The sequence below is a fragment of the Oratosquilla oratoria genome, chromosome 3 (assembly GCF_046742065.1).
Source record: "Oratosquilla oratoria isolate Oo_2021 chromosome 3, ASM4674206v1, whole genome shotgun sequence".
Lineage (NCBI taxonomy): Eukaryota > Metazoa > Arthropoda > Malacostraca > Stomatopoda > Squillidae > Oratosquilla > Oratosquilla oratoria.
In genome coordinates, this window is record NC_134779.1 from 40856404 (window position 1) to 40866565 (window position 10162).

Below are 10162 nucleotides of genomic sequence, written 5' to 3' on the forward strand. Positions count from 1 at the left end.
GCCAAAGCTAAGGGTGGTATATTTACCGGTCCGCAAGTAAGGAAAATTTTGAAGTCAGTGCAAGTTCAGAATGGACTGAGTGATGACGGAAGAGAGGTCTGTTGTGCATTTCGAGATATAGTTAATGGATTCCTTAGTAATAATAAAGACCCAAACTACAAGCAGCTCGTAGCAAAACTTTTGGAAAATTATTAGAACTTAGGATACAGAATGTCATCAAAGGTGCACTTTTTTGCATTCACATTTGGATCTTTTTCTTTAAAAGTTGGGAGGAGTGAGTGAAGAGCATGGTGAGAGATTGCATCTGGACACTGCTGCAATGGAGAAAAGCTGCAGAGGAAGATGGGACACTGCTATGATGGGAGACTATATATGGTCACTGGTGCGTCAAGCTCAAGGAGCTCGCAGAAGGAAATCACGCTCATCAGTGCATTTCTAGCAGGCTCTTGTAACCGTATCACATGCCTTTATATTTACATTTTCTCATTGGTTTAAAAAAGGAGCACAAGGACAAAATATCAGCCACTACTTATAGCGAATGTGAATATGTTACATATAGTGTAATATCATAGTTTAGTATAGTTTGTTTTGATAATAAAGCCTAAATTATCTTTTCAAATATCGATGGTATGCAATTCTTAATTGTATTTTTAAAATCAGGAGAGAAAACAACCAAAGAAATATTAATGACATAAAAAAAAAGTAGTTTTACACAGTGTTGTGATTACTGAAAGTTAGTTTTTCCTGGGGATTATAAAAATTTTCGTTGCAAAAGTGTAGGCAACATACAGGAATTCTTTAGGGTATTTCAAATTATACCCAGTGTTAGAAGCATTTCTGATTTTTTCGTCAATGTATTCTTCGCTGCACATATAATATGTATGTATATATATATATATGTATGTATATATATATATATATACATATATATATATATATATATGTATATATATATACATACATATATTTGCAGAAACCACTTGGAAAATAAAAGAAATTAATATCGATCGTTTTCATCTATTCAAGTCATCATCAGGGTACAGAGAATACAAAAAATGACCAAAGGTCATAATATGTACATGTTGGCAGAGGAACTGGGAAAGGTCCAATGTTACCCGATTCCAGAAGAATGATTCACAATCTTTTTAATAATAAAATTATCTAACTTATACAAACCTAAGCTCTCCCATAGTATTGACTGGCAAAACACAAAAGTTATGACATCATGTCATAATATTGTAGAAAGAAACATAATTGAATCATGTTACATTAAAAATAGTTTTGAAAATCATATGAATGTAAGCTTAGGTTTGTTTAAGTTAGATAATTTTATTATTAAAAAGATTGAAAATAAGTCTTCTGGAATCGGTTAACATTGGACCTTTCCCAGTTCCTCTACCAACATGTACATATTATGATCTTTGGTCATTTTTTGTATTCTCTGTACCCTGATGATGTCTTGAATAGACCAAAACGTTCGGTATTCATTTCTTTTATTTTCCAAGTGGTTTCTGCAAGTATTGTTGTCACGTGTGCTTAGTGATTTGTTTTGCATACATATATATATATATATATATATATATATATATATATATATGTATACATGTATATACATGTATATATAATACATATATATATGACGGTAGTGTGTTTCTTGATGTGTTTTGTATCATTCCATTTTATTTTCATTTTTATGTATGTAATTTTATTTATTTATGAAATTTACTAACGGTGGTGGCATGCGTTACATGACTTTTGTTCCGCGTATCGTTGTGGCATGCCACGTCGTACAGCTTTTATACCCAATCTTGGGGGACATTTTTTCACACTGCATTTCTTATTTATTTCAATGTGTACTCTTCCTTTTTTGCATGTTTATGATATTGATGGATTTTGTGTTCTTGTTCCAATTTCTTTTATTCGTGATAATACATGCTACGCGGGACATTTGTTCCACGGGGGTGCACAGTGGTGCGACCCATCGGTAGCGGGTTGAATTCTTACAACTTTCACTGTATTTTCTTTATATATATATTTTTTTTTCTATGGTAAACTCGGTGAATGTTTTCAAGGAAGTATTGCACTGGTTATTTTACAGTTTTATTTATATTTGTTTCTCATTTGTGTTTTTGATTTGGTTTAACTGCGTTGGATTATAACGGTTACTGTGGAGACCTGTCCCAGTGTACCAAATTCCCCCTATTTATGTACATTTCCATTGCTACCACTGTATAAGTTCAGGAGACTAAACAAAACACCAACAAGCACATAAAACACACAAATAAACACCAACATGTACACTACACTCAAAGTCCTACAGCACAACGTACTAGACTGGCACAACAGAAGACACGAACTAATAAACACCTACAGACGAATAGACCCAAATATCATAATCATCAACGGACACGGATGTAACAAAGACAGACCAATAAAAATACCAGGATACACCACTCACTCCATAAACACCTCGCAAGAAAAACACGACGGAACATGCATTGCGGTCCAAACACACTTAAAACACAAACTAATAGACGACTTCCACTCAGACATGTTAGCAGTAACCATAGAAACCTCTCTAGGACCTACAACATTTGCCTCAACATACATCCCATTCAGACGATGCTACCTAGTATTTCCAGACTTCATAAGACTCGCCACATTCCAACACCCAACATACATAATGGGTGACTTAAATGCCAGGTCCCAAGCACTGGGACACAGGGATTCAAACCCCCCTGGCAAAGGAGTCACTCATCTCATACATAATTACGGTATGACACACATAGGACCCGAATTTCCCACATACATTAACCATCAAACATCCACCACTCCAGACATAGTCCTACAAAACAGACATGCCACTCACAACTACCACATAACACCAGGGCCACTTACATCAAGCGACCACATCCCAGTCATTATGACAGTGTCTGCGTCCCCCATTCAAATCCCGATAAGATGCCGATTCGCGCCAAAGAGAGCGAACTGGAAACGCTTCAAGTCGCTCACGGAGGAATGCGATGAGGTTAACTTGGAGGGTGCGAATAAGGAAGAGATAGACCGAGCACTACAAGCAACAGAAACAATCATACAACACGCAGCTACACTCACAATTCCAAAAATAGCTCACAGAATACTACCACACGCGCCCATTACAGAAAACATTAAAGGACTTCTAATACAAGCAAGACACATACACGAATACATCACAACACATCCACAAGGACCACATCACATTAAAAGACTTAACAAAATCAGACAGATACTCAACGAACACTACAAAGCACAACACCAGGAAAAATGGCAGGAAATGATCTCCAAACTTGCATCTACCAAAGACACAAAAACATTCTGGAAATCGGTAAACAGGATGATGGGAAACACTAAAATAACATATAATCATTACATAACAGACGAACAAGGCAAAAAACACTACACACCACAAGAAAAAGAAACAGCACTACGCACACACTGGGAAAAAACCTTCACCATCACACCAACAGAAAACCAAGACTTTGACAAGGACTTTGAAGAATACATTGAAACTTGTATGCAAGAACACTCATCTCTCATAACCCCCGCCACACACTCCTACCCCTCCGCTCTCCCTAAGGAGGGATTAGCCAAACCTATACAAACACATACACTACGTGAAGCCCTAAGCTCTATGAAAAATAGGGCGCCAGGCAGATCGGGAATAACAAAACAAATGCTCACACACGCACATCCCAAAATAATACAAAACCTCACAAACATCTTCAACGCAGCACTAGAAATGGGTTACTTTCCACGCACTTTAAAAACAGCAGTAATAATCTTTATCCCCAAAACAGGCACTAACTTAAGACACGTAAACAATAACAGACCCATATCACTCTTAGAAACACACGGAAAACTTTTCGAAAAAATACTAAATCACAGACTTTACACACACCTCCATCAACAAAACACATTAAAACCATCACAGCACGGCTTCAGACCAGGATTCGGCACACACACAGCTCTGGCCACACTATACCAATCAATAGCAGTAGCTAAAGCCCAGAAGCAGCAGGTCAACCTGGTGCTCAGGGATGTGAGCAAAGCCTTTGATAAGGTATGGTGGTCAGGGCTAAAATACAAAATAATTCAACTACACCTCCACCCATACCTCACACGTATACTCTGTAATTTCATAACAGACAGGAAAGCATGCATACGCATACATCACCACATAGGACAAGAATTCTCCATCACCTGTGGAGTCCCGCAAGGAAGCTCCATTAGTCCAACATTATACAACATTTACATACATGATATACCGGAACCACAGCCGGGATGTCAACACATCATATACGCGGATGACATCACACAAATCATTACACAACCAGGAAAATCAACACGCATGCTTGCGAAAAAGACAGAGCGCGAGATCAAAAGCATTAATGCTTACGAGCGCTGCTGGAAGATTCGCACGAACACACAAAAATTCACATTGATACATATACAAGGACAAGGGAAGTCACCTGTCACGACAGATGGCATCCAACACAAATACTCAACACATGGCAAAGTACTCGGCTGGAACTCCTCCTCCTATGGAGGAGCAGCCCATGTCGAGAGGGCAGCAGCCATAGCTAAACGGAGCCTTTACAAGACAGGCTTCAACGCTTCAGAGAGCTGCCAATGAAACAAAAACGGACCCTCTACTTCGCCTATGTGAGGAGTGTTTTAACATACCCTGCCATTCCACTCCACACACTTAGAAAGTCACCCCTACAGAAATTACAGAGTGTACAAAACAGAGCACTAAAATTCATAACAAACACAAAATGCACAGACAGAAAAACAGCTGAAGAACTACACACAGAAACGAACACTCCAGCAATAAACACGCAACTACACACACAAGCAACGAAAACATGGGAAATATTATTCACTCTCGACACACCACTCTTACAAGAACTCACGTCACTACCAGAACACACGAAATAACATAGAAACTGGCCTCTCAGTTATGAAAAAACATTAGAAGATCACACTTCACAATTCACAATATAACCACATTGTAGAAAAATCACAACAGCTATTTGCACACAGACGAGGAAAAGTTTATACACCACACCCACTCTCACACACCCTCCCAACCGATAGGTAAGCTCAGACGAGAATGTAACTGTATACACCACTCCCACCCTCGAACACCCTCCATCACCCGATAAGCAAGCTACAGGTTTATACTCCACACCAGCCCTCAAACACCCTCCAGTTACTCAACATACCAACATTCACGAACAAACTTCTCAGACGCGATTTTACCAACGCATCCAGAATATCAAACGCTATCAAACATGTTTGAAGTCATTGGTAAACACGACTTACTGTGCTGCCAGACGACCCTCGCTCACACCGTCTCGGAAAAAGTGTCGTACGGATCATAACAGAGACAGCAGCCGTGGTGGGAACATCAAGCCAGACTACGAGAATTGAGCCAAGGGACGAGACAATGGACAGCAGCACCGACTCTGATACTTATATGGAAGATGACGAAAACCAGTCTCTTCTATCAGGACCTATGATGCCTCTATTGGCAGTTGCAAGCGTGGCAGAGATGCAGCCAGAGGCAGATATGGGTGCAATGCAGGAAAGGATGTCTTTTTGTGGCCAATTCCTCCTAAAATTTCTGAAATTGCACATGAATTCCAAGAAATGGGAGGAATTCCCGGTGTGGTAGGGGCTTTGGATGGATGCCACATTAACATCAAAGCTCCATCACCCACGCAGGCCGATTATGTTGATAGAACACAAAAACACAGTGTCATTTTACTTGCAGTTTGCTTGCCTAATAAATGTTTTTCCTACATTCAAGTGGGCTTCCCGGGATCTGCACATGACAGCCGAGTGCTAAAGTCAACTTCACTTTATAAGAAAATCCAAAACGGTGACCTAAATTATTTCCCATCACCACAATATCATATTGTAGGAGACTCTGCCTTTGGAGTCCAAAAGCATGTGATGGTACCATTTAAGAACTGGAAACTTATCGCAAGCACAAATTCTCTTCAATACTAAACTCTCCAAAGCAAGAGTTACCATTGAAAATGCTTTTGGTTTCTTAAAAGGTAGGTTTCGACGATTGAAGCATGTAGATGCCGATATTCTTCGGATACCTAAAATAATAAAAGCATGCTGTGTTCTTCACAACATATCAATAACTCAGCCTGATGAAATTAACATCCTCGAGAGGGATGGGCTGGTGGATGACGCTGTTGAGTATTTCAGTTCTTCATTGTTGTCTGCCCTGCCACGAGACCAGGCTGGTGTGCTAAAAAGGCAGGCAATGGTGGCAATGCTACAGTGAGTGACAGGAAAAAGTAAAAGCAACCTGGAATATGACTGTTTAGGGTTTCAATAATTAGCCAAAATATATTGTTTTTTACATTTCTTTACATGTTACAAAAATATACAAAATTCACATATATGTACATACATACATACATATACCAAGGCTTTTTCCCCCTTCCAAGGGAGGTAGCCAAAAAGGGAAAGGCATAAAAACACTCCCACCCATTTCATCCCTAAATACACTCCACACCCCTCCCACCCTCCCTTTCATCTGAGCACCTCCTGGATGACGGGTCATCCCTGCACCCTGCCCACCGCCCTGGGTCAGAAGCAGTGTCGCAAGACACAGCACATCCACAGCAAGGCACATATATGTACATGGTTTTTATTGATTGTGCCTCCCAAAATTTTGTAAAAGTGTTTTGACTCACTCTGAAATCCTCTTCAAGTGTGACGTGGCACATATAATTGGATGTACTTTTGCTTGTGTTCATATGGTAGGTTGGAGGGAATGCAGAGGGCAATGGAGGCAGGAAGGGTGTCAGAACCGGTAACTGAAGTCTTTCTGACAAGTCAGAGACCACAAGGGTGACTTCAGTTACCGGTTCTGACACCCTTCCTGCCTCCATTGCCCTCTGCATTCTCTCCAACCTACCATTCTACCATTTCAATGAAAGCACCAGTATATCCAATTATATGTGCCACATCACACCTGAAGAGGACTTCAGAGTCAAAACATTGTGTTATAGTCATTTGTCACCATGTAGTTATTTGGTATTATATTTTATTACAAAATCACTCATTGTTTTGTCTGCACTCTAATTCAATTCATTTTAATCTTTGGATATTCAACCTCTCCCTGTTTATCTCCATGTCCATTTCGTGGCGTTCTCTATCACGTGCAGCAATGCAAGACAAAAGTTCTTTTAGTTCTGCCATACTGTTTTGTTGTTTATCACTAGATGTTTTCAGTGTATTTTTCATATATTTCACGCACAATAACAGTTCCTTTCTGTCTGCAGAGGGTCTTAAGCTTCTGGTTCTTGTTCTTCTTGGGGGTGGGACATTCCCTCGGGCTGCAGGTGGCTCCTCACGTGTGGCTGGAGCAGGCTGTGGGGCTTGTGAGGCATGAGCAGGCTGAGGATCTGGTGGTGATGCTTGAGGAGGAGTTGGGGCACATTGCGAGGCTTCACCATGCTGAGGGTCTAGTAATGAGGCTTGTGTGACTGGGTCTTCTTCCACAGGGTTGTCAACCTCCATTTCTGCCACACTCCTAGTACCCACTTCTGTGCCCTCCAACACACACAGATCTGGCTGGGACAGGGGATGATTCTTCAGAATTGAAGACAGGAGATTGTAAAATCGTGGCTCAGTCTTCTTTCCCCTCCCACTTGCCTTCTTGTAGTCCTCATAATGATGGAATATTGATTTGAGGTTGCGCCACTTGCCCTCAACTTGTCTCAGTTCCACGCCTGTGATCTAATTTGGGGGAAAAGTCAAAGTGGAATTAATATTTTTCAATATTAATTGATACATGCATCTTTTCATCATAAGGATTCCTAAACACACATTTGACAGAGAGAGGTCATTAATTGGGAAGCACATAAAGTAATGGTCTGGTTAACCATTTTTAAACCAAAAATATGTGAAGAAATTTTTTAGGTTCATAGCATACAAAACACAGACATAGAGCAGTGGCACTACAGTCTTGGAATGCAGATCACACTGTGAATTACAGTGTGATGCTTCATGACAATGGTACCTTAACCTTGAGGAGGAAAATGGAATGAAGTAATGATGAAGCACTAAAATTATAATACAGAATCCAGTTACCATACCCATGCTGTCACTTAAAAAGCTATTAGTATTCATACGTGCATGTACAAAATCATGTACGAATCAAGCAGTTGGCAACCAGCTTCCCAATATCAAAGGCAGGTAACACTGAGAGGCTACCCATTATAACATAAGGACCTGACACATAGCATATGCCACATACAGAAAAGCATCATTGGTGGTAGGCAACATCCAGACAGGAACATATTACGTGCACTGCTTACATAATAGACATGCATACATCATAACAGTTTTCATTTAACTAATACCTCAATGTGATGATGCAGTTGGATGCCTGCTAGTCCCTGAAGGAAAAAAAATATATATTAAATGTGATACTCCAGCTGTAATGAATTGTGGTTACTAACAGATTATTATGGCGAATATCAATAAGAAAATGAACTCACATGGCCTACATAATAACTTACCAATTCCTGCAACACTCTGGTGATGTCCTTCCACACAACGGCCTTTGTAGTTTTCTTGTCATTTAGGCGCGTGTAGTTTGCCTTGACAAGTTGCAGGAGTGCTTCTGTAGCCTCATAATTCCACAGTTCTTTCACCTTCCCTGAAAAATTAGGCACTCATTATAGTAAGGAAGTCATATCATTTCAAGTGCAAAATTATACAGGATATAAGAAACAGTGAAGAAAAAATACATGTGTGACCTACATGTATATTTAGAAGCACAACACAATACTAAAGACTGACATAGTCATGCCACAAGGGCCTAAACATACAAAAATTAGAGGCTACCCTATGGTCAAGCTTTACTGTTTGGAAGAAACAATCTGTGGGACTGTTTACATAGAGTTTCATCCAAAGAATTACAGTACTGATGTATGCCCTGGCATACATGATTATTTTGTATTGTAATATTTCAGTATAAGTGTCCAACCAATACCACTAATTTACTTACTCTGTTTTCGGACACCCTCCTCAGTGAGTGATTCACGTGGTGGGTTGTCCACTTCTTCTTCATCCTCTGAAGGGGAACAAAGTACTTATGTAGGAACAAGAAAAAAAAGGTACAGAAAATTCTCCAATATTCTGGTGAGTATAGTAACATGGCAGAGACAGAATTGATTTGGTAAGATGAATACTTATTATGAATGTGATGTTGGTGCTGGCAGCTATGTATAAAAAAAAATCAAAATAATACCAACAATTTAAACTGCATGTGCTTTGAAACATGTATGTATTTTGGGCATTGTCAAGGATAAAATTACTTAGTATATAATAACATAAAATCGTTTATCATAATGTATTTATGATGGTATGTACAAATAACAATGTACAGCCCTACACTAAAATTAAGGTCCTTGAACAGGCTGAAACTATTTACTGTAATAATATAAGAGGAGATAAAATACTTTTCATTCATTACTTACAGTTCTCGCTCCATGTTGGTGGAAATTTTGGGGATAAATGGTTGGAATGAAATCTTAGCAGTTACAGCAGTCGTCCATGATGTACGCAATGTTCGTGTTATCTCAGCAGCATTTCAAAACAAATATCATTTCTCCGATATATTTGCTTTAATACGGATGTCAATAGCATACAGCAATAAGGTAATCCTTTAATTTTTATTTTTCAGCAAGTATTATACGGATATATAGCATAAACTACACCAAGCTCACATAACTGGAAGACAAAGTCACAACCACATGAACTGACACGGACGTTTCTCACTAGACATATGTCTGAACAGTGTTGAGGTATCACAAGACAACACAACCATTTATTTCAAGTCTTATGGACAATTCTTTTGAATTCTAATGCTAGGAACAAGTTACTACTTTGATCTTCTTTTCATATAAAACAATTATCATAATCCTTAGGGCCTCAGAATTGTAATTATTTAATGTGATAGGAATGGCAATACCTTCCAGCCAATCAGAGTGCGTGTTAGCTATTCCGAGCATATTCGCTGCCGTATCTTCAAACGCCTCTCCCAGTCGTTTGATAAAACCAAGCAAGAACTTCAAACATGTTTGAT